Here is a 26,603-nt window from a genome sequence, read left to right as displayed (position 1 = left end):
TCATGTACTGCATGTCTATCAAACTGCCATGGTCTACCCAACAATAGATGGCAAACATCCATCAGAATAACATCATAGAGAACTTCATCATGGTAACTCCCAATTTTGAATTTTACTAAACATTGTTCACTTACCAGGACCTTATGATCATCTTTTACCCAAGCAATCTGATAGGGCTGGGGATGTTTCTCCCTCTTGAGCTTCATCTTAGAGACCATCTCTTCTAATACCAAGTTATCAGTGCTACCACCATCAATGATCATGTAACAACATTTATCCTCACACTTGCATCTGGTATGGAACAAACTCCTCCGTTGTCCTGGTTCAATCTCACCAATTAGTAGGACTCTTTCATTTACCAAGGCCTCTCCTCTTTTTGCATCCTCTGAATGTGATGATTGTGCATCCTCATCCACATGAGCAACCCTAGCTTGGCCCTCAGCTCTCCTATCTATCCTTCCTTGTTGTTGAGGGCATTTAAAGGCAGGATGACCTTCTTCATTACAATGGAAGTAGGTACCATGAAAGCCTCCTCTTCCTTGTCCATGTCCTCTACCTCTTCCTCTTTGATTTCCAAAGTCTTGATCATGGGAGCGGTTGAAACCCTCATTCCTCTGGTTCCTACTAGTACCCACATCTTCATTTTTCTTTTGGGTTTCATTGCGGCCTCCAGATGATTTACCGCTTCCCCTTCCTCCTTGACCGCACCCTCTTTGTCTTCCTTCAAACCTTTTATTCAACTTCTCTTCAACTCGTAGGGCAAACTGGTATGCCTCTTCAACGCTGGTCATTCTTACCAAACTTAATTCCTCCTAGATGCTAGGTCACAACCCACTGATATAATGAGTAACCTTCTCCTTATTTGCTTCTACATGCCCTGCTCTAATCAAGAGTTGATAAAACTCCTCTGTATATTCTTGGACTGATCTTCCTGCTTGCTTTAAGCCATGCATCTTCTTAAACAAATCAAGCTTGTAGTCCACAGGAATGAACTACTTCTTCAATTTGTCCACCATGCAATCCTACCTTGTGATCTTCTCCTTTCCTCTTCTGTTTCTTTACAATTGAACCTCTTGCTACCAAATTTTGGCATGGCCTTTGCAAACTTAACCCTATCTGGGTCCCTAATATCCTCATACTCAAAGTATTCTTCCAGTTCATTGATCCAATCAATCAACTCATCTGGTTTCAGATTCCCTCAAAATACACGCACTTTAATTGTAGGTCTTTTTCCAAACTTAGTAACGGCCCTAAAAAGCCTTTCCTCTGCATGATTCAGAACTTCCCCATCAAATTCCCCTTCTGGTCCCATTTCTTCTTCTTCATTGTCATCCTCACTGTCGTCACCTGCGACAACATTTGCTCCTCTACGAAGCTCCTCTTGCAATGCCTGTACCTGCCTTTGGAGGGCTCTAACCTCCTCAGGATTAATAGCTCTAGCCCTTCTTCCATGCTCTCTTCGTGGAGGCATCTTCTAACTCAAACCCATAACCACACACTCCTGGTGCAAACTGCCTCACAGTCGATGCTCTGTCTACACACTCAGGAAAACCAGCTCTGATACCACTTGATGGGGACACAACCCAAGCATAGAATGGACACAATAGAAAAGGGTAAATTATATTAACTGAGAAAATAAGCTAGTACAAATAGTACAGGGAAAATAAACTTCAAAACATGCCCTAAGGGCTTCCAATAGCATAAATCTGGAGATAATTTCTCCTTTCAGTACCTCCTCTCAAACTCCACTCTGAACTACCTTTTACAATGCCAGAAATCTCCTTAAATAGACCCCAGAGGGTTAAAGACTAGGAGTACATTATAGAAAGTGCTAGTAGGCATCCACCGACTAAATAGAAGGTTCCAGAAGCTGCATTAGAAGTCAACACAAATCTAGAAGAATCCAAAAATGGTAACCGAACTTTCGGGAGGCATAATTTTTGAACTATAGCTCTGATTGACGAACTGTTTACATTTTCAGAAAGCTCTCGAAGCGCTCTATAGCCCTATGGACTAGCTTTTCTCATCCCCTATTTTTTGGCCCTTTTTGAGGTCATTTAATGCCCCTAAACTGACTTTGAAGCATTCTTAGGAGGTCTCCAAAACCCAAAAAATTGCAATAACTTTCAAACCATGGGGCCTTTTGACCTGATTCTTTTTTTGGAATGCTCTAAATCACAATTACATTCATCTGGCCAAGTCACACCTTCTAGTTTACCAAAATGATGGCCCAATTACATACTCCTATTTTTTTGAGATTTACTAGCACACTTATAATGGAACTGTGAGAGTTGGAACCTTTATTTGACCCAAATGGGTATCCAAAAATGAAAACACATGAAATAGAAACTAAGTCTAAGTACATTTTTTTGGGTGACATAGGATTGCCCTTATGCCTCTAGATGCTCCTGCATCATTTAGTAATTTCCCAATAGATAAGGAACTAGTTACTAATTTGTCCATAGCACATATCCAAGCATGCACAAATTTTAAATTTATCTAAACCTTTTATCTCATGTTATATTGTAGATCTAAATTAGTTAGCCTATACTTGATTTGGGGAGCTTTAGAATATGGAGGTTTGTTTGTCTAAAATTCCTTTTGTTGTCTCTAAGTTGGACAATTTTAAGGTTATTTTCTTCTATAAAGGGATTAATATTTAAATATACATTGTGAAGGAAAGTGGAAATAAATCCCGAGGTATACCTACCTGAATCCTATAGAACTCAAAGGGAAGAAGACTTAATGTCTTGTTAGTTGGTCCTATTGGTTTGATGGAAATACATGTCATGGTTTGTAGTTCATTACTAGGTATTTTCCACATCCCAAAAGGTAATTGAAGTCCTATCTAATTGGGATCCAACAAAAACTACCCTTATTTCACATTTTACTAAGAATCATTCATGGATTATTGATAGTGGTTGTTCACTTTACTTTACTGGTTATCTAAGTAACTTTGATCAATTTGAAGAAAAGGATGATGGTGGAACTCTTAATTTTGGAAGTGATGTTGCATATTTGAGCAAAGGTAAAAGGATCACTAATGTTGAATCATAAGGTTAGATATAATGATGCATACTGGGTTCAAGGACTTAAATATAATATTTTGAGTGTTTCTTATTTTAATAACTCAAGTCAAAAGATGGAATTTGAGAAAAGGAAAGTCAAGATTTTTGATGATGAAGGTAATTTGATTGGAATAGGATTAAAATAAAAGATAACTTATTCTACCTTGATCCTATAGCTGAGACATGTTTATTTTCTAGAATGGAGGATTTGTGGTTATGGCATAAAATGTTGCGCCATGTAAAATTTGAAAATATGGTGAAAATTAGTAGAAAGAAGAGATTAAGAGGCTTACCAAATCTGAAAAAACTTGAATATGCTATGTGTAAATAATATCAACTCGGTAACATGATAGAGTCAAGTTCTTTTTTGACAAGGCACACACTTAAAATGATATTATGGAATTAGTGCATATTGATTTATGTAGTCCAATTGAAGTTGGTAGTTATTATGATGATAGTAACTTCATATTGTGTGTGGATGATTATTCAAGTATGATGATTGTAATGTTCATGAAATTAAAATCATATGCTTTTGATATGTTTAAGTGGTACAAAGAAAGAGTTGAAAAGGAAACTAGTAAATTATTGAAGTGCTTAAGATCTAATAGAGGTAGTGAATTTATGTCTACTAAATTCACTAACTTTTGTCTTGAGAATGGTATCAAACTACAGTTATCTACACTGAGGACACAACAACAAAATGATATTTATGAAAGGAGAAATATATCTATCATGGATTGTGTAATGAAACTAATGATTTTGAAGTAGGTCTCCCAAATATTCTAGAGAGAAGCAACCACTATTTCTTTTTACATGCTCAACTAATTTCAAATGAAGAAAGGAACAAACAAGACACCCTATGAGATTTGGTATGTTCATACACTAAATTTTTTAGAGAGAAAAGATTTGGAAAGAAAGAAAGAACCTAAAAATTACAAAAACAAAATTTTTATCCATGATGACACACCTAATACTCTACATAAGTTATATCATGGAGCTATCAAGAACAAGATAAGGACACCTGAGTCTCAAATAGTTATACTCAAGTAGTAGATAGTACAAGCCAAGTAGGAAGGTGAACTTCTATCATATGAAGAAAATGTTGAGAATCATATAATTGATGCTCTATTGGCCAAATATGTGAGGAAGAACCATTCACCTAGAAAAGAAATTGGAGATATAAGTGTTGGAGTATAAACAAGAAGTAAGATAAGAGAAGGTACATGTTTAAATATCCAATTTTGAACCTAGAATAGTAAAAGTTGCATTGGATGATAAATGTTGGGTTAATTCTATGAATTAGGAGGTTGATCAAATTGAGAAGAACTATAACTAGACACTTTTACCAAGACCTACTAATAAAAATGTGATTGAAACAAAGTAGATTTTCATTTTAAAAAAGTTGAATGAGAATTGAGAAGTGGAAAGAAATAAGGCAAGATTAGTTTGCAAGGGTTATGCACAACAAGAAGGAATTGACTATGGTGAAAATTTTGCACCTATTGCAAGATTGGAAGGTGTAAGAACATTTTTGGCTTATGTTACATACAATAAATCCAAGGTTTACCAAAAGGATGTAAAATCTAAATTTTTGAATGGAATACTTGAAGAGGAAGTCTACATTGAATAGCCTGAAGGATTCATTGAACCTAGAAAGAAGAAAATAGTCTACAAGTTGAATAAAGAATTGTATGGAGTGCAAATAAGCCCCAAGAGCATGGTATGAAAAGATACACTCTTATTTAATTAAGATTGGATTTTCTAGAAAAAAGTGAAAATAGTAAACTGTATTTGTAGAATGAATCTCAAGATATGTTGTTGATTGCTAAAATATTTGTTGATGATATAATATTTGGTGGAAATGATATGTTGAGTAAGAAATTTGTTGAAAAAATGGTTACTAAATTTGAAATTTCAATGTTTGAAGAGATAAAAATATTCATTAGATTGCAAGTCTATCAAACACATAAAGGTATCTATGTCACTCAATCCAAGTATGTGAAGAAAATCTTGAAATTTTTTGGGATGGATGAATCTAAACTAGCCAATACACCTATGGTGACTAGAGTGAAATTATCAAAAGAAGACAATACTGGTGAGGTTGATCAGACACAATATAGATAAATTATTGGAAAGCTGCAATATATTCTACATATTAGACCAGATATTGCCCGAGTGTTTGGGATTTGTTATAATTTTTTCATCTAATCTAGGGGAAACGCATATGAGTGTTGTGAAAAGGATATTCAAATATCTCAAAGGAGCTTAAGATTATATCCTATGGTATAAAAAAGAGGATGAAATTAATCTTAAAGTCTACACTAATTTTGATTGGGCTAGTAGTATTGATGACAGAAAATGCACAAGCAGTGGAGTTTTCTTTTCAAGATAAAGGTTGATTGCATGCATAAGCAAGAAACAAAGTTGTATTTCACAATCTAATGCTAAAGTTGAATAAGTTGTTTTTGTAATCAATTTTTCAAATATTGTATGAATAAAACAACATTTGGAAGGAATGCAAGAGAAGGTAACTGATCCTATCACTATTTTTTGTGATAGTACAAGTTCTATAGATATTTCAAAAAACTTGGTGATGCATGCAAAGACAATGAACATATCAAGAAATTGTCATTACTTGAGGGAGAAAGTTCAAGAGAAAAAAGTAAGGCTTGAGTAAGTGTAGTGTAAGAAAAAATTGTCAATATATTAACCAAGCAACCACCTAAGGATACTTTTGATTATCTAAGAGATGGATTAGGGGTCATGCCCCTATCCATAATTCACTAGGTGAAGATGCATGTTTCATCAATTAATGGATGAATTGTAATATCTTTATGGAGTTGATGCATAAGTGTTCTCACTTTAGGAGCCATTCTAAAGTTGTGAAGTTGAATGTGATGAAATTGATGTAATATGCACATATGTGAGGCCTCACCCTAACCCATCCTAGCATCAATGATACATTATTATTTTGATACTCATGATTCGATAAGTCAGAACATTATTTGATGCACTAAACATTATTATGTTTTTTTTACATTGTGTGATGCTTTACTTCAGTTATTTGATTTCATCATTTAATTCTTTATGAACATGTGTAATAATGAAGTAAATGAATGCAAAACTAACACTTGATTATGCAAGTCTAATGGTCAGAAATATGAGTAGAATTAGATAAACAATTGATTATTAGAAAAAGGATGCTTTAATTTATATGATTTTTTTGATATGTAATTTACATAATGCATGTGATTTCTTGATCTACTGATGTTTGCAATGAGTGTGCAGGAAATTTAGCCAAGAAAACTCAATGGAAAGATGGAACTAAACCACTTGTTAATTTTGTGCTATCTTGAATTGTAATTCTTTAAAGGTCATTATTTGGCCTTACTATTCTCCTAGCTTTTAATTGTTCCTATTAAGTCTTTAAGGCCTAAAAACATTAAATTTAAGTACCCTAGGGGTAAGGATGTGGGTGGGGAGCACTTTTCAACCCCTCAGTCTCCTTGGTTGACTTTTAGGGTCACTCAAAAACCCTACTTTTGGATGATTGCGAAAATTGATTGTCTCTTCCATGTGTTGGTGACTCAAACTCCATCTTGAGTTTATTAGAAGTCTAGTAGAGTTAAGGATCATACTTAGAGGCATTTTGGAGCAATTTTGGGGTTGTTACCCAATCTCTAGTTTTGGAGAAAGTTTGAAGATTGAAGGAAGAAATGGAAAAGCTCTTCTCAACCCACCATTTTTTCCATAACTCTTTTGGTGAAGGTAGGAGTTCTTCACTTCTTTTAATTTTTTTCTTAATTTTTTCATGCTTGAATCATGCATAAGGCATTGTGTTGTTTTTGTATTGCTTGCTTGTGTGTTGGGGTTGATTTTGAGGGATCTTAACTTGTTTTTCTTTTGATGTTATTTGCATGCTTGCTTGGATGTTTTTTGTTTTGAGAGAATTTTATGAGGATTGTTTTGGCATCACTCACCCTTGGATAGGGAAAAAGTGGCCATGTATGGGGGAAGGGCCTTAGTTGGACCTCAATAGTGTAGAGTCTCCTCTCATGGTGAGAGGAGGGAAAGAGGGTAGGATGTATGGGCCCCTACTTGTCACCTCATAACTTGTATGAAAGATTGAATTCTTGAAGAAGAGAAGGAATGAACACCCTTATTATATTGGCCCTGAAAGGGGAATTATAGAAGAATGGAAGTTCTTGAATTTTAGCCCCCAAAAGGCTATGTTATGATATGGTGATTGACATCTCCTATTGCAAAAATCCACCTCACCCCTATTTTGGTTCATTGTTGAACCTATTGTGCAAAACCAAGTTGGAAATGCATGCTTGAATTGTTCATCTTATTGTGTTGTTTTACCTCCATGTTGGTTCTTGTCTCCCCCATGGTTTCTTTGATGCATTGAAGACTTTGATAAAGATCTCTTGTGAAAGCCTTTGAAAAGAATTCAATTGAATTGTAATATTTATAAAAATTGTAATTTAAACTTTGATGTATTGGCAAAGATGTTGAGTTTTCTTATTGGTTCTTTCCTGATGGAGCCTTGAACCAGGATGAATAATAGAGGAAAAAAAAGATTATGGAAACCTCCTTGCATTGCTCTCATGTGATTTCAAATTTTGCATATGTATATGAGAAATATAATTATAGATAATGTCTTTGAATTATGAATTTCCAAGTTTTCAATTATGTTAATGAAATGCAATTTGATATGTTGAAGTTTTCAATTTGATGTTTAAGTATTAAGAGAAAATAAAAATCCTACATTGTTATCACAAAGTTGTCTCTTTCCTTGTTAAGTTTCATAATTGACAAAATCAAGTTGATCAAGAATTATGCATCATCTTGAATTTTGAAAAAAAATAGAAAGAGAACACACACCTTGAATATATGATGATTGATAAAACATGAATTATAGGAGAAAAGAAAAGTATAATCCTATGGACATCCTTGGATTAGTATATTGTTCATAGGAAATCTATGTTGTCATTAGGCTAGTATGCACTCTTGATATATATATATACGGCAAGAAGCAAGTTATATCATCACTTAGAAAATTGGCTTCAAAATAAAAGAGTGCACCTCCAAGAGTTAAAAAACCTCTTTGAAAAATGTATAAGGAAAATTTTAATTCCCCCCCAAGTCACAAAGAATATTCTCGAAATTATTCTTTTGTATTGCGACCAAAAACCAATGCTAAATCTTTTAAAAAGGATTATAAATTAAATGCATTTGAAATTAAAATATTTGAATGGACATCTCCTTGACATCTCTCAACAACAAAAGTTTTGCATTAAAATTCCTTGTGACAAGAGAGGTAAGGTACTTACCTAAGTCATCATATCTACCCATTAAAATAAAAATAAAAATAAAATTTTTAAAAACTTCACCCACTTAACTCTCCCCCCCATTCTCTTACCTTATTTTTCTACCCCATTAAGAGCTATGTGTGGGCTAGGGGAACTATGGTCTTTCCTGCCACTAATGACATGTCATGTCATTTGGGGGAGAGCAAGATAAGTCTTTAAAAAATATATTTTTGTCTTTGCAATGTTACCCCCACCATATTCATTTCCCATGCACTTGATCCTATGAGCATGCAAGGGGAGGAGACAAGTCTGTGCACTGCAGACCTTAGGTAGCGATCTGGTCATAAGGAAGTGTGTGGGGGCCACTTGTGTGGTCAAGCCTTTGGGCCTATGTAGAGGGAAGGGGGGGTAGGATTTAGGATAGGGGTTTCTTAGGTTAGTAGTTATTAATATTATTTTTCTGATTAGTATAGTTGTTAGAATTAGTTAGCATGTATAGTTTGGTAGATGTTAGTTAGGATTTAAATGTATGTTAATTTTAATAGGAACAACATTAATGTATTAATTAGATTAGTAGTCTTTGATAATATTAGGAAGTAATCTAATATTTTTTATGTTAGTATAGATGTTAGTATATAATAGTGTTTTAGTTGTTAGAATATTAAAGTAGTTCTAATTTAAAAGTTTTAATTTGAAATTAGAATAGTTTAATTAAAATAATTGTAATGTTTTATTAATTAGTTTTATACTATTGTGAGTTAATGAGATTAATCTTTATTATTGGCATTATCAATGTGGAGAGAAATTTATATTATTTTTTAAATAAAGATTAGATTTACTTAATGATTTAATTGAATTAAGTCTAGTCTTCAACTCTAATTGTAAGCGATAAATCAATAAATTAGATTGTTATAGGTATGTTAGAGAAAAAATTTAATTTAAATGTAGCATGCATTGGTTAGTTTTAGTTTAGTTATGATTTATTAATATTAAGTATGTAGTTAATTTAGATTATGTCAATATCAATTTTATATCGAGAGTATAAATTTAACGATTTAGTCATCCTCAAGATTTTAAACTTAAGATGTTATGCAAAGAATCTATACTTTAACTATGAGTTAAATGCACCAAACTTAGAGACTTTTAATTATTAATTTTTAAAAATAATAATAATAATTTGTTCTCTGTTTTGCCCATATATATTTTGGGCATGACAACATACAAGGTACAAGGATAACTACAAGGTTTTATAAGTTTCATGATGAAATTTATAATGAACTTTGGTATTATTGTCAAAGGGGGAGAATAGCCTAAATGGAAGAATATGTCAAATGGGAGAATACATTAAAAAGGGGGAAAAGATACTGTTGGTGTTTTATTATGATGTTAACAGTACTAAAACTACTAGGCGACAAAAGGCTTAGTACCTAGATATCAGTACATACACAACCTAAAGAATAGCCAATTCTCATTATCACTTGCATATGCAAAGTATTAGGTCCCAACTTCAATAAAACCTTAGATGGTTTTCTACTCTTTTGGCTCTGTAAAACCAGGGCGGGTGCACCCGGGGATGGTTCAAAGATGGAATAATTGTATGAGAATTATCCTTAGTTTCATTTTGATTCTCATCTCTAAATCCTTAAACATATAAGTAAATAACTGATAAACACATCCCTTGAACAGATATGGCCAAGAAAACTTCTATAGCTCTGCAGATGTTTCCAACAACAATGGCTAAATGAAGCTAAAACAATCTAGGCAGGCAAGTGCTGGCCAACTTTGAAAATCTTACAGGAAAGATAAATGAAAATTGATTTTATGATGTATTTTAAAAAAGCTAGTTATAATATACTTCTCTTTTGGCTGAAATACTCTTGATCAGTGCCTAATCCATTGGGAATTCAGAGTCAAGTAAATTCTTAGATCTAATTTGTTGCCTTGCAACGAATTTTCATCAGCAATTCTTACCAGAATTCATCATTCAAGAATCCTTATCAACACCTAAGCAACCTCATCACATTTATCAAAGCCCTTACTTAATTCATTGAATTAACAGCAATAACAAATGGATGTACAGTCTTACTAAAATGCAATCAATTGCATAAGCTTTTACTCACACAACATCAAGGTAACTCAGTATTAAAAAGGAGACAAAATTCAGAGAAGAACAGATATGGGGACAGTTCATAACTTGTATTCATTTCCTTTGAAAATGATATATCCTTTACAAAAAACCCAGAAAAACCTTCAGAGAAGAAGCACAGTCCTTTTTACATTCATCCATCTCTCAGAGATTTTGACAGAAAAAGCATACTATAAATTTCTTTCCAAAAATGTTTGGACCAAAAAGGAACTAAGCACAACACTTAGTGAAAACCAAATTCGGACCATTCTTTAGCCTTGGGACCTCACTTAAATAATGTGAGATGCAACAAGCTTCAGGCTACAGTAGATGACAGGTGTCCTTCTTTTGAAAAACAAAAAACAAGAATAACAGAACGGTTGATTACAACAGCATTTCTTGGCGGGTCCCCTTCTGTTATGCTTCTTGGTTGTTATGATCTGCTCTCGCAATCATTCTTCATCTTCAGAGTACATACCCATAAGGTCTGCAAGTGATGTATCATCTTCTGTTACATGTAAAATCACTTTAACCTGGGGATTTTCTATGTCATCATTGCTGACTACAAGAGTAACAATTATTCTTACATCTTCCTCGTCATCTTCTCCTGACATCTGTTCACTAAACTGATCTTTCCATCTGTTGAAAGTATCATCATCTGGCCAATCAAAACTTAGGGTTTCTCTTTGTATCTTTATTAAAGAATTGGCATTTTCTTCTAATTCATCGAATTCTTTTCTTATATCAGCATAATACAGTTGTATTTTTACCAGCTCTTCATTTGTCTTTGCCCAAAACCAATAGCCAGTTTCACTGATGATGTTTGTTATTCTGTTATCAAATAATTCATCCATTTCCTTTTTCCATTTGTCCTTTTCTTTTACTGTATCAACAGTTTCTAAGGCACAAGGGAATAGGGTGAATTTTTTAGCAAGATATCTTGAAAAACAGAGTGTCAATTTCCTCTGTAAAGAATCTCTTTTATTTTCAAAGTTATCTAATTGATTTAATAAATCAAAAATTCTTTCAACCTGATGGTAAGGCATTTGAACTGCAGAGATACAAACAATAGTGACATCATTATTCCTCTGTCTCCACTTCTGTGCAAGGGAGTCTAGTCCATTCTTTCCTTTATTTAACTCATCTATGAGGGTTACAATCCTGGTCAGCTGGTCATAAAAATCTGACCATTGTATTTTATCCCTCAAGTATGTCACACCCTGCTTCCACTTTTCTTCCTGCTGATTTCTAAATTCTATCTGCCACTCATGTAATTTGGTTTTTTCTGCTTCAAATTCCTCTGCAGTATAGAATTGGGGTCTTTCAGGGGTGTCAGGTATCTCAATAATAGGGGTTAATCCCACAGATGACTGTGGGGGATATGCAATTCTCAATGTACTGGATTCTCCCACTTTTCTCTTTCCAAGTACCTTCTCCAGTTGAGATATCCTGTTTTCTAACTCAATTCTCCTCTTCACCTCTTGATTATATGCTTCCACCACTACTTCATATTTATTATGCATATCCATCATTTCCCTCTCTTCTCTTTCCGTAGTAGCCAGGGCAAATTTAGAATAATCCACATTCATGTGGGCTGCCTGTACATTTGAAGTGTCCGCAACTCTTCTTACAATGATACTCCCTGTCAATCCTGAGTCATCAGGCTGTGATGAAGTAAGTCTGGATCCTCTTCTCAGGGACCACATAACAAGGGAAGCTTGATCATTGCTGAATGCTGTACCCAAGAATTCCTCTTTATTCGGATCCTGGAGTCCTAAATTATTTGAAACAGAATTAAAAACTAATGCGTCAGCAATGTCCCAATTGGGCAATAATAAAACATTAGCATTTTTTACCATCTGTCTTCCCTCATCAGGGGTTATATTTTGGAACTCTTGAACCATTTGTTCCTTTATTGTATTTTGAATGGAGGTCTCATCCATTTCTGGATGTTCTGTTCTCATATTATTGCACCTTTGCTCAAAAATGTGCATGTTTACTCTCCACGCAAACTGATGGAAAGCTCTAGATCTTACAAAATTGTTATCAGACAAAAAATGCTGACTGGCTTGTTCCAAAACAGGGTCCAATTCCCTTCCTCTGAAATCTGCTGTAGTTAATTCAAAACTTTGTACAGGGGTTTCCTGAGGGTTGCCTTCATCAATCTCTGCTTGTGTAACAAAAATTTCTCCTTGTGACCCCATTTGTTCAAATTGCTCACTGGTGAGTTGTTCTTCCTCCACTCTCATTGGGGTTTGAGAAGGTGAGCCACTTTCATCAGGGGATTCTTCCTCCCTTATTATTCTTCTTCTTTTGGGGGAAGGTTCAGGGGGTCTTTCTTCTAGGACAGTGCTGGAAGATCCAACAATCTATTTTTCTTTATGCACAACGGGCACCTGTTGTCGGACAATAGTATATCCTGTTTTCTTCCGTACCACCAGTGGACCTACTCCAATGTTGGGAGTGAAACCCAACTTTCTCATAATTTCTCTGGCTTTATCTGGAAAAGAATTAATAAAATGCTGTTTCTTCTCATTCATTACCTCCATTATCTCAGAGAAATTGCTCATGAGTTTATGTACTTTGTCTGCATTGTTTGCAGCATTACTAAGAGGACTGAAATTTTTATCAAAACAATTAATGAATTCCAAAACTTTTGAATAGACTCTCCATTTTTCTTTCTTTATTTCTTGCTCATGGAGAGAATATTCATTTCTTATTACATCTTCTGGAAAATAGAATTCATGCTGGACTGGACACAGCTTGATTCTCAATCTAAGGGCAGAGTTAAAGAAACCTTCTGCATCACAAAAATGAGAGTGAGACACTGCCATTTTGTATTGATCCAAAAATTTATGGAGAAAGGCCCACCCTTCTTTAGTTATCACAAATTGGTGGGCTATAGTACAAGTAGGAAAAATTGATCCTGTCCCCCTTTTGTGCAAAAAGGCCTCCTCCACTCCTCCTAACTGCCACAAAAATTCGGCTATCCCTACCTTCAAGGGTACCTGATAGGGTAACACATGGGGTGTTCCTTTGAAACCATAGACCCTGATGACCGTTGAGACTGAATATGGGATAATATCTCCCCAATTATGTGAAACCTTCAGATTGTGGGTTTTGTCCATAGGCCTGATAAGGTGCATTAATGCCTTAGGGATTCTGGGATTGTCACTCAATAAGAGGCACCTTAGTTTGGAGGCAAAGTGCCTATCAAATCTGACGAAGCTAGCATTTTCTGCTTCCCAGGTCATGTCTGCACTCCATAATTGGACTGGTAGTGCTTCACCTTCTTGTTCTCTATTTAAAACCATTTCTTTACCAAAATAAGTGGCCCCTTTAAAAAGAAACATATGCATCAGTAAGGAATACTGACCCCAAACCTTTTCCACCTTGCCCTATGCAATCCCCACCAATCCATGATGGATCTCATTTGCCAAGTAAGATGCAAAATCAAAAATTATTTCCACACCAAAAGAAGAGATTTGGGTGATCATATACATGAAGCTCACCGGAATAAAATCTTCTTCGCCCTCTCCGAAGACTCTGCACAGGGTCCTATATATCTCCACTGCCCTGGCATTAAAACATGATTTCTTGAAGGGCTCTTTAGAAGATGATGTTATGGTTGGGAGGCCTCCAATTCGGCCTATGTGGGCTTTCAGTGCACCCTGTCTAACTACATCCCTCTTGGATATATATTCCTTTTCTAAATCTGTCAGATTAATGGGCACATGATACATGGTGAGGGGTCCCAGACTGAATACCTTCCTAATCTCCTCGGGACTGATGGTAACTAAAGCCTCACCATCTATTCTCCTCACTACCTTAGTGGCTTGGTCATAGTTTTTTGCTATGGCTTCAAGCAGGTCAAAATCCATGAACACGCTGGGAACAACAAGCTTCCCAAGATCAAAATTCCAAATGTTGGCATGAGGGGCATATAACTTTCTCTCTGCAAACCATTTCTTGAATAAACTCAAACCAGTCTGAGCAGTTTGAGCATCCCAGACCCAATTACCCTTATCATACAATCCATCAGCTACCCTAAGCCTAGGATTGAGTGAGGTCAACCTCTTAACTTGCACCGTTTCTACAGTGGACTCAGGAAGTAACTCAAGCAAATCATCATGTACATTTCTATCCAGGTAGTTTACTGCTCCTGTAAATCCCTTCTTAGGAGGCATTTTGAGCTATCCTCTTTAAAACTTAAAAGCTCACAAAGATGATGGCAGTTTTACTTACTTGAATTCTGTCTCAATTTTCCTTTGAATTCCTGCAAAATTTCAGCGAACAGATAACTTGACAATTTCTTATCAACCTTGGCACGCTTTTCTTTCAGTAATAGCTTCTGCACAGGAATGGCTTCAAATCTTTTCTCGCGTGAAATGAAACTGATGCAATCTCTCTGTATTATACTCTGTTTTTTCTCACGGATGAAGCTTTCTTGTCTAATTAATACAGAGAGTGGCACTACATTTTTAATTTAAAACTGCGCCGTTGATCTTCAAAGATCCTACGATCATGCGGTACAAAGAGAACAACTAGGAGTTACGATCTTTCTTTTGATGGCGCTTACCTTTAAACCCACTGACGACGGAGAACACGTGTCAGCATGTCGCTACTTCGTTATGCATAAAGAACAAGCACCTTTCCATAACGAGGCGGCGACAACCGTTGATCGGATCAAGAAATGATCGAAAGATACGCTACAGGGCTTCTTAAGAAAGAAGGCGGTGGGCCCATCTCGCTATGTCACTATAATTATCTTCCTTGCTACTCTTCATAATGAGATAGCGAGCTCCGTTGATTCACTTCAAACTGACGTTCCAGATTTCTTGTACATTTAGTCAGGTAGGCATTAATGAGAATCGGATCTCTGCACAGCTAGCACATGTCAAATTTTATCAGTCACCTGTCATTACACGTCATCATAGATCTTGCCGATCTTTTACCACTTTACGGGCCCTCGCTAACTCGCTAACGGTGAAGAACCTCAATTTTTTGATAGCGAGGTAGCGAGCTTCGGCACTTTAAAGGATTCCGTGCCGGAAAAAGCAAGGGGGTACCCGGTAATGACTTCTGTTTAATTAAAACTGATTCTGACAACAGTATTTACGAAAGGTCATGCCACCTGGTGTAATTATGACACAAGCAAGATGCAATGTCATCATTTTAAGATTTTCACGTGGCCTCGCTACTTCGCTAACGGTGAAGTGCCTGAATTTTCTGATAGCGAGGTGGCGGTACTTCCGGAAAAATATCAACATTCCGGCTCTGATGTCAGATATTCTAGTGGGTCCTTTTCCCCTTTTTTACGGCGAATTGCTAAGTGTACCTACACAATAAAGCAATTAAATAGAAAATCTTCGATCGCCGCACGTTCACTTCATGGTCCCACCGCTTTAAAAAAAACTCGGCACTCGCTATCTCGCTATAATTAATGAGCATGCAACTTTCAATAGCGAGATAACGCCAGCGGTAGATCTAATCAGATCTGACGGTTGGGACAAACAGTAAGAAAGGTAACCCGGGAGAGAGAAAAAGGAATACGGAAGCATATTCGCTTCTTTTGAATTTTGAAAATTTTCGCGCCCGACCTTTCATAAATAGAGATGAATGTAAGGCTTACAAGGCAGATATTTCTCACAGATGGTTTATCCAAAACCTTATACTTCATTTAGACATAGATCACCTGACCTTTCTATGGTTTAACTGAAAAATTTTTTACTGCAGAAAAAGTCAGACCAACAGATACTATAAGGAAGAATATATTGAATAGAGAGAAATTGAGTGTAATGTGTGTCAAAGGAAGTGTACTAAAGAGAAAGATGAGATAGAAGAATATTGAACCCACACTGTGAGATCATATCCTAAGGTGGAGAAATGTTGAAGATTATTGTTTTTGAAGATACAGACTGAGTACTAGTAAGAAGAACCAGAATTACAAATTTGTATTATTTTCAATGCATACATTTGATTATCTTATGTTATGTGTTGTCATCAATGCCAAAGGGGGATATTGTTAGCCCCAACTGATATTATAATTGATAGTGGGAGATTGCTAGGTGAATATTATATGAATGTATGTAAAAGAGTCATATTAGTTGTTATAATGTCATTGATGTGAAATTTTTAGTTGGCTAGACATTATGCTAACCTAGAAAAGTACCAAAACATTTAGATTGATGATGAGGATTTGATTGATGAAGAGGATTTGAAGAAAGTATGACCAAGATGGAAGTGATATGTAAGTTATTCAATGGGTACTTGAATGATCTAGAAAATGATAATGTATTAAATTGGTTTGATTATTTTGCAATCATTTTATTGCTGAGATGTATTAAAGAACACAAGGTTACTGAGCCACAAGGTAGATAAAGGGAGGTTGTATTCATCAAGTGACTATAGTATTGTCTGAGCAATTGTTAAAGGAAGAAGAAAAATAGAGTCTTACCTGAGCAAGTCAATATTAACTAAGTTTTATGTTGCCCTAGTAAATTTTATGTTTACTGGGTGAGAACTAGATGAACAAGTTTGGAAAATTAGAATCCAAGCCAATTTTTTATGGAAATTTGTAAAGTTCAAGAAAGTCTAAATTGAGATTCAAATTTTTTTGTAAGATCTCTAAGAAAATTCAAGAAGGATGTGATAAAGGAAAATGAATAAAGATAAAGATGGCCATAATGTTCTATGTAAAGTTTTATTTTCTAAGTGTTTAAGTTCAATTTATGAAGGAATTTTGATAATTTTGATTAAATGAAAAAAGATGGAAGGATCTAGAAGCATTGAGAAAAAAATTTAAGGAGAACAAGATAGTTTTAGGCTATTGATTTGATTGTGATGATGTTCAAGAGTTAATAAAGTTGAAAGAGATATGATTATAGGTTGTTGTGAATGAAAATATATTGAATAACAAGGAGTAAAGTGTTGAGCTAGGTTAACTAAGCAGTGAAAGGAAAAAGAGGAATTAATCAACCAAGTCAAAGCATAGAGTGAAAGAATATCCAAGAAAGAGATCAGAAAGTGAAAGAGAAAGAGTGGAGATATCAACAATAAAAGGTAGTTTCTATTTTTAATGTATCACTTTATATTGTTACCATTTAACAATTGTAGCAAAAACTATCAAAAGTACCAAGTCGACCTAACAAGTTTTTGAAATCCTATATGGTAATATCGATTAGTGGTGTTTGTAAGTCCTTTAAATCAAACCACTCTTTTTAGTCAAGGACAAGGAGTGATAAGGTCTAGATGATATTTTGGTAAAATCCTCTAAGAATGTCACTTTAACAAAGTATATGTAACTTTTAACATGGTTGTCTACTAGCAAATATCACTTTAGAAGAGTGAATTTTTTGGGTTGTCGATCCTAGGTGGTCTTTCCCTTAATAGGGTTTCCATGTTAAAAGCATGGTGTTAATTGTGTGATTTTTATTTATGTTACAATTTTTTTTTACATGTTTTATAGTTTACTACAACTTAGTAATAACTAATATATCATTAGGTAATTACTCAAAATTTACTGTCAGTCGGTAATGCAAGGAATAGTTTGATAACTGTTTGTAAAGAAGTGAATGAATGTGTTAAGTATTGAGTTGGATTATTATACTAAGTAGTTGAAGTTATTGTTATTGATATTTATTATGATTTGATGGTGTTGAACTATTTGAAAGGGGTTGTAAGATAACTAGACATAACTTATTTCCCCCCACCCACCCCCACCTCCCCCCCCCCCCCCCCCCCCCCCGCCCCACCCACCCCTTCTTAGTTATCTAATATCTTAATGTCACAAGAATAGGTATATACGGTAGAGGTGTGGAGTGGCTTCTAGATATTAGCCCATCCTAGAAGTGGGCACAATGTACCATGGAGAGGTCTAATATGTGATAACCAAATAAATTAGTTGGATAATAGAACTTAATTAAAGATAAGACTATCAAACACATGATTTTCTAATGGTTTTTAGAATAGAGGTGGGTGTTTGGCCTCCTAAGGTAGTCAGAATGAATTTGCATCCCAATTTTTTCCATTTACAAGAGTATAAAAAAAATCTTGATGTTACTTGGGCTACATTAGAAAATTAATTACACTCCACTAGAGTCCCTACATAGTTATCTTATAGTTTATCTGGTTAGTGACTAGATGTATTCCATTACATTCATGATCATTGAGTTATTGTATCTTGTACTAATTGGCATGTGTGTTAGCTTCAAATGTCTTCTTTTGTGACTATGGTCTGGTCACTATCTTCATGAGAACAACGGTGTGATCCTATGGGTTCTATGTGTTTAAGAGGCATTTCTACCTACATCATTGTTAGGGATCAGTGATAAAGGATGGCTATCTTCTTAATGTAGGATATTTTTTAATTATATCTCCTTCTATTGTCCTCTTCACTTATATTTTATACTTGTACTTTGGTGCAAACTCTTCTTTTTTTAAGTTATTCTTATATCTTTATGGATAACCTAGATGTTTTACTTTTTTTTTGTTTTCTTTTTAATTGAGTGGAGGATGCCTCAATACTCATGTATCTAATACTTCATGGTGTGAATTTATCATTCATTTTATGTTGTAAATTGGTTTTGGTATGTTCCTTCTTTGGTTGTCCAAAGGATCTTACCTATTACGTGTTTTGGGAATTATGATCACCTATTATAGGCTATGTGTGATTCCTTGGTATTGTGTCAAAAAAAAGTTGGTTTTTCTATTATAGTTTTAGGATATTCATGTTGTAGATATTTTTTAGACATCTATATGAATTTTTTAACAAATTCAATTAAAGTTTGAATGTGAAAGTTATGGCTTTCGGAATGAAGGCCATTTTTCTTAGACATTTTAAGTGTTTCATCACGCCTAGATAAATCTATGATCACACCTAGTAAAATATTTTATCACATAATGTATAATATTTCATTTCATAAATTCCTTTCATCACATGTAGTATATTATTTCATCTCATAATGTTTGGTGAAGTCTTGCACCCTTTTTGAGCATCATAACATATAATAAACTCTTTCATCACACTTCTAAATGAGTTTCATAACACAATATTAATTGTAATTCATTGTACCTCAGACAATGAGAATTTAATACTTTTTTGAAGGATTTGATTTAGTATTTGGATACCCATTTGGAATTCATAGCTTTCCAAGTCAAAATGGATCAATTATTGTACACTTTTGGATTGGTTAGAAAAGTTGTTGCACTATCTTTACATTTTAGTCAGAAATTGGTGCAAGAGAACCTATAAAAATGAATATAAAAGAATAAATATCTCATAAATATTTTTTATAAAATTTCAAGTTAATGTTTGCCAATATATTTGAGTCAACGTTAAGGCTATGTTAAGCCTTGAAATCAATTTGTAAAATGTTGTCAATGTTTTCCATTTAAGTTCATATGGTCAAGTTTGATAAAAGTAAGTAAATATCATAGAGTATGATAGAAATAATGTGTTTATATTATATTTACCATACTTTTATAATTTTAGGAGTCTTCGAGGTCATTTATGAGCAAATGCAATAGCTTTCAAATATGTAATAAAATATTGTCACAAAAAAATGACAATATGCAAAGTTGATGTAAAAGGGAAGGTCAAGAGTCATAGGAGGTATCTAATAGTTAGAGGAATTGAAAAGACATTAAAAAATCATGTAATGATCATGATTTATAGATTGGAATAGTTGGAAATATTTTTGATAAGAATAGAAATGAATGGACTTTTGGTTTTGTAAGTTTTATGTTAATTTTTAGTAAAATTTTCTAGAAACCTGACTATTTTTTCTATTGGTATAAATTCATATGAAATGATATAGACCTAAAACTTATATTTTCAAAAATATATTGAGTTATTTTTCTTTTGGTTTTGGTTTGGTCTAATTTCATTAAGTTTTCCCAAAGTTATGGCCATTTTGGTGAGTGCATTCTAAATCTATCCTAGTTTGTTGATTAAGTCAAAGTTTGCAAAAATTTGTAATATTATTATGATAAGTTATTAAGTTGTGATTATTTTATTTTTAGTCCTTGTATCCTTGCATCAAAAATAAACTTGTACGTTTAATTATTTGGGAATTAAAAATTGTTAGATAACTGAGAAGTGGCTCAATCAGTAATAACCAATTATCCTACATGTCCTTGAAACACTTTTCAATAACTTAACACTTTGAAATTTTTGATCACTCGCTTGGTAAATAAATTAAACTTCACAATAAAATTCAACTTAATCTTTCTAGTAAACTATTAGCTTCATATCATGTGCATTATAATAAACTTCATGTATATATTGAATTGCAATAACAAATAGTAAACATGCAACACAATCAACATTCACATAGTTTGACACAATTATTTCACATGGAAACCTACAAATAGGAAACACAAAATTTTCACTCTCCTAAAGTGGGCTCGCTAAGGAGTCGACCTTGTTAAAGTTTACAAATGCATTGTTAATGTGACCTTGTTAGAGGATTTACACCAAAGATCATTTAGACCTTAGCAATCCTCAATATTTAGAGTGATCTTCTCTAAAGGAAATACAAACATTCAAAATAATATTACCATACATTTACAAATAAGACTTTTATGTCCACTTTGTTAAGATATTTTTTGCTACAATGATTAGAGAGTAATACTAAAATGATATATTTGAAATAGAAACTACCTTTTCTTAATTAGATCATTATTTTATTTATTCTTTTTCCTCTACTCATACTCTTTCTTTCTTTTGATTGATTAACTCACATACACATCAACTTGACACTTCACTTGCTAGATTTTATAATGTCAATCTTCATAGTTATCTCTTGGCTATCACCTTTAAAATATACTTGATCAGCAATAGTGAACATCTCATTTATCCCTTAAATAGACAACTTATTGTTGCTTCACCATATTCTTCCTTGTTTTGTCACTTAATCATAATCATCTAGCTTAGAATCATTGAATCTAGACACTTAGGTGTCACATCTTCACCTTGAAATTCATGCTTCATTCAAAATCATCAAATATTCATTGAATTTTTCAGCCATAGAATCATAACTAATTTTATCCTTATCCTCAAAACTTCTCAAAAAAATTGTATTTCCATCAAATATCAACCTCAAGTCATATGTATTAAATAAAATTATTATTTCCCTTGCTAGGTTACCTTATCCCTCTGATGATTTTGTTGAATGCCACCCCCATCAACAACAATAGGGACTCTATCATTTGGGTGATAACTCGGATGAGCTATTCTCTATAGCCTCTGGCTACTTCTCCTTATGGGCCAAAATGGAGAAGCCATTGTGGGCCAGTGCTTGGATTTCTAGCCTCACTCCCAAAATTAATATCTTTTTTTGGCTACTATTGCAAGATAAAATTATTACCCTGGACAATTTAGACAAGAAAGGAAAATTCATCCCCAATAGGTGTAGCCTTTGCAAGCTTAAATTGGAATTGGTAAATCACCTATTCATCCTCTACCCCTATTCCTCTAACATGTGGAATCTTTTGACTAGGGATCTTGGCTTCAGCTAGTGTCCCCCTAACAACATCCAGGACTTCTTCTACTAGTGGAGAAGCCACCACTCTATTTTGGATACTTAGCTTTTCAGCTCCTAGATTCTCCCACACTTTTGCTAGTGAATCTAGAAAGAGCACAACAACCAAATCTTTAGAGATAGAGAGGCTCATGAGTTCATAATTGCTGAGAAAATTGAAAGTCCAACTATGGAGAACTTTTCCATCACAAAGAGAGGAAACATCAAGGAAGGAGGGAATAGTAAAGCCAGGAAGAAAGATAGGGACAAGAGAAGACAGGAAGCAATATGGTCCTTCCCCCTTGAGAACTGACACAAAGCCAACTTTGATGGGGTAGCTAAGGGGAATCCTAGACCGACTGGTAGCGGTGGCATCATCAAAAATTATTCAGGAGGAGGAATTACGACTATTTCTTTCCCTCTTGGTCACCAGACCAATCACTTTGCTAAAGCCAATCTAGCTAGACAAATTATTAAGCTAGCCCTAGCATCAAGGATCGAGAGCCTATGGCTTGAGGGTGACTCCCTAAACATTATCAATTGTCTCAAAGGACATGCCCCACCCTCTTGGATGATTGCTAAAATCATTAAGGACCTTAGATCTAACTTGGTAAAGTTCAAAAGGACTTTTATCAGCCACACTTACTATGAAGCCGACTCGGTTGTTGACTAGTTTTCCAATGATGTTGTTACCAGAAACTTGGTGATGACATGGACGAACAAAGATGAAATCCCAGTTGTGGCAATTGAGTTACTCTAATAGGATCAAATCCAAGGTACTAATATCACCCCTTTTTAATTATGGAAAGATATGCCAAATCGCACGTCAGAAGGGGATTAATTAAAAGTCATGTGGAGCTCTTTTCAAGTCATAACCATGCATATGGATGGCACGCTTTGAGGGCTGGCATGAACAGAACCACCAAAAATTTTAATTACATTTTTGTTTTTAGCATCTCAAGGAAAACTGAGCTCAACATTTCTACTAGAGGAATAGGCTTTACAGAGCCGAAGTCTACCATGTTGGGGAAAGGATTAGAAGAGAGCCTTGGGGGGAAATAGAGAAGTGGAAGGGGAAGGGGAAGGTTTGGCACAAGCTTGAAAAAGGGGGTATAACCAGATTCATGGAGAAGCTTCATAGCTTCGACGCTAGGGTTACAAGGAGATGGTGGAAACATGGAACAATGGGAAAGTTAAAATTGATGGTGTCACCCACCAAATCACTGAGGGATTGATAGTAGAGGTGAAAAAAATCCCTCAGGTTGGCATAAACTTCTTCAAGGATAAAAAGATGTCAGCCAATGTTGTTAGAAAATTTTTCAAGGATGATGTTGAGAGGAAAAAACTTATCAAGATAGACACTTACTATGAGATCTAATCCATCAAAAAATTATGGAGGTATGTTCTTAGGATTCTTATTGAGTATATCACTCTTGACTCCAAGTTTGATAGGATAAGAATGCACCATTTTGTGTTGCTTAACCACTTTAGGCATGCTGTTAAAATTTCCTTTCCTTTCTTTCTTTTCACCTCCATGTCTAAGAATATTAAGGGTTTCAAGAGAAAATCCATCACTAATCCTGCCCTCCATGAAGGCCTTCTCCTCTTGGTTTATGAATTTTTGAAAGCTCAAACTAGGGGAAAAACCCTTGGTGACCTTCGGAATGCTTCAGAGGACACTGCCAGTTTGGACTCTGAGGATGTTGAAGTTTTTAAATCAGAGGATGGGGATTTTTCCACCAAATCCATCTCTGCTGCCCTCAACCCCCGCTTTCCTAGTAGAAAGAGCCCTAAAGGTCTCTCCCCAATTCTTCGCAAGCCTGAGCCCTAGGAGGTGAAAGATGAAAGTGAAGATGAAGAGGAGATTGAGATTGAGTATGAGGATGAGGACAAGGTGAAGGGGAAGGACACTATGAAGGATGAGGAAAATGGGTGGGGGAGAGATAGGGAGGAAACCCTTGATACCCTTGATGCTCCCTCAGATAACCCCAAAAAAAGAAAAGTGAAACAAGCCCTACTTCAGGAAGACCCCATCACTCTAACCTCCAAGACCCCTGGTTCTATCATGCCCTCTTCCCTGCCTAACGAGAAGACTGTGGAAAAAAGTGGGGAGGTGATAGCAAAGGATAGGAGGAGGGCTTGGAGGAATTTTAACATGGATACTACTAGGTTGGGAATTATCAGAGAGCCAATGAACATCCAGATCATGGAGGACCTCGATAGCACAACCCATTATGATGAGCTCATCGACCTCGCTCTTTTGGTCTTGTCTAATAACACGTGAGAATCCAGCTTCAACCTTCTAAAAAATGCAAAGAATGTCCTAATAGATAAATTTTGATCTATCAAATGATTGTTTCAGGAAATCAAGGCTCTTAAGGAAAAGATTATCCAGGATAGTAGCTAGAGCCCTTGCAGAGTCCAAGAGAACGCTGGAAGGATGAAGGACCAGGATGATAGCCAGAAGCACTATAGTGGCCAAGACTCTAGAAATGATTAGGAGGATAGATTTTCCTAGGTTAAATAGAAAGTCCAGAGGTTAGACAACATCATCCAGATTCTAACTAATCAAATTGTGGACACTCTGAACACTTGGAATGAGAACACTGTCAACCAGGGGGATACTCTTATGAGAATTGGTGTCGGGAGGAACACAAGGAAGTTGACTAGCCAGAATATTGAAAAGGAAGAGGCTAATCTAAATGCAAGTAGGGACCAAGTGGATAATTTGGACCAAGAGGAAGCCTAGAACATCAACTAGGAAGGAGCAGACAACTAGAAGGATAATGAAGTTGCAAAAACTCTGCAGGATCTAGATAAGGAGAACCATTAGGTTTGGTTTTCCTTGTCAGTTTAGTGGTTGACTTTTTCATCTTGGCCTCTGGCCTTTTGTTTCTTTTTGGTTGTTGGTTTTTGTTTCATGTTTTTCTAGTCTTTATTGTCTTATCTTTTATGTTGTAAAACTATCGATTTTCAGGTCCCTGTAAAACCTATTTTCCTTGATAAAAAACACTACACTTCACCCAATAAATCCTATGCTTAGTTAATATTGCACTTCCTTCATTCACTTTACATGTGCTCGGTGACAACTATGTTCTTCATTCACCTACCAAAATGACTAGCTCAATGCAACCTGCTATCTCTTTGTCTTTTCAATTCATGACTTCATAACTTGCTTATACATGATTTGAATACTTAACCAAACATGTAAAATAATCAAATCAACATTATACTATCAAATTCTAACTCAAGTTCCCATTAAAATCCATACACTTATCAATAATTTCTTCATCATTATACTTTCTTCAAATCCTCTGCATCCATTAAATGATATGAAACTCTAATCAATTATTATATTGTCTTACCAATCAAGCTTGACATCAATGTCAACATAACAACTAAAATGAAGCTTCTACAAACATTATCAACATTATCAGTTGGAGATAACAATATTTCCCTTTGGCATTGATGAAAATACATTATTATTGTTATAATGATTTAGATTAATTGAGAGGCTAGGGTGAATTAGTTATCCTTGGGTCTAGATGTACCAATTTAGATTTTACTAAATTCAAATAGATTAATCAATCTCATAAAATAGCTCTATTCATATAGCATATCATCAGTAATTTAACTTTTCATGCAATTTCTTAACTCTTTGTCTCCTATATGTGTTGACTATCAGTAAATAAACTACTATAAAATATAGCATGCATAACAATAACATCTACACATGTAAATAATACTTTGACATGAGGATTTAATGTGGAAACCCAATTTGGGAAAAAACCACCTAGTAACATGCTACCAATTTTTTATTATTCTAAAGTGACCATTGTGTAGGAGCATCTAGGGGTAAGCTAAAACCCTAACTCAAGTATTGGCTTGTAAATTGTCTAACCAACCATTTAGAGAATAAGTAATACATTTAAAGTCCCAAGATAGGTTTTAGATGTCTGGTTAGGTGAGATTCTAAGTTGAGTCAAGTTGTAAACAATTAGGTGTTGATAAGCCTAAAAATTGCTCAAAGTGGCTCTAGGAGGGAAAGCTTGAAAAATTCCTAAAGTGGGGCAAGAAGTGTTCAAAAGAGGTCCTTATATTTCCTAGGTTCATTTTATGAAGTTGGAAACCAAACTGGTCAAGTTTGGAGGCTTAGATTGCAAAATTGCAAAAGTTGTCAAATTTGCTCATTAACAACTTTGCATTTTTGCACAATTTGGGAGAAAGGGAAATGTAGGTAGTTATGGCTCAAACAAAAGGAAATTTTCATTAGGATATCCAATAAAAATACCTTCAAAATCATTTCCAGGGGTTGGACATACATTTTTGCAGACAACACATATGTGAAGGAGAGTTTTGTTTGACAGAAAATGAAGTTTGGAGGATTTGGAAAAGAAACCTGATTGAATATCTTATTTTTTCTAATGGAGTAGTGTCTTGAGATCATGTATTAATTTTGTGAATTTTTTTTTATCTTGAGCATTCATTTTATAAGGTTTATAAAATTAGTTAATTATTGTGTTCCTATTGTCCAGTTTTGAGTAACTAGCATTCAAATGGCTATAGCTTGAGT

The sequence above is a fragment of the Cupressus sempervirens genome, chromosome 8 (assembly GCF_028749045.1).
Source record: "Cupressus sempervirens isolate cs-2001-9-10 chromosome 8, ASM2874904v1, whole genome shotgun sequence".
Classification (NCBI taxonomy): Eukaryota; Viridiplantae; Streptophyta; class Pinopsida; order Cupressales; family Cupressaceae; genus Cupressus; species Cupressus sempervirens.
This window is presented reverse-complemented; position numbering follows the sequence as displayed.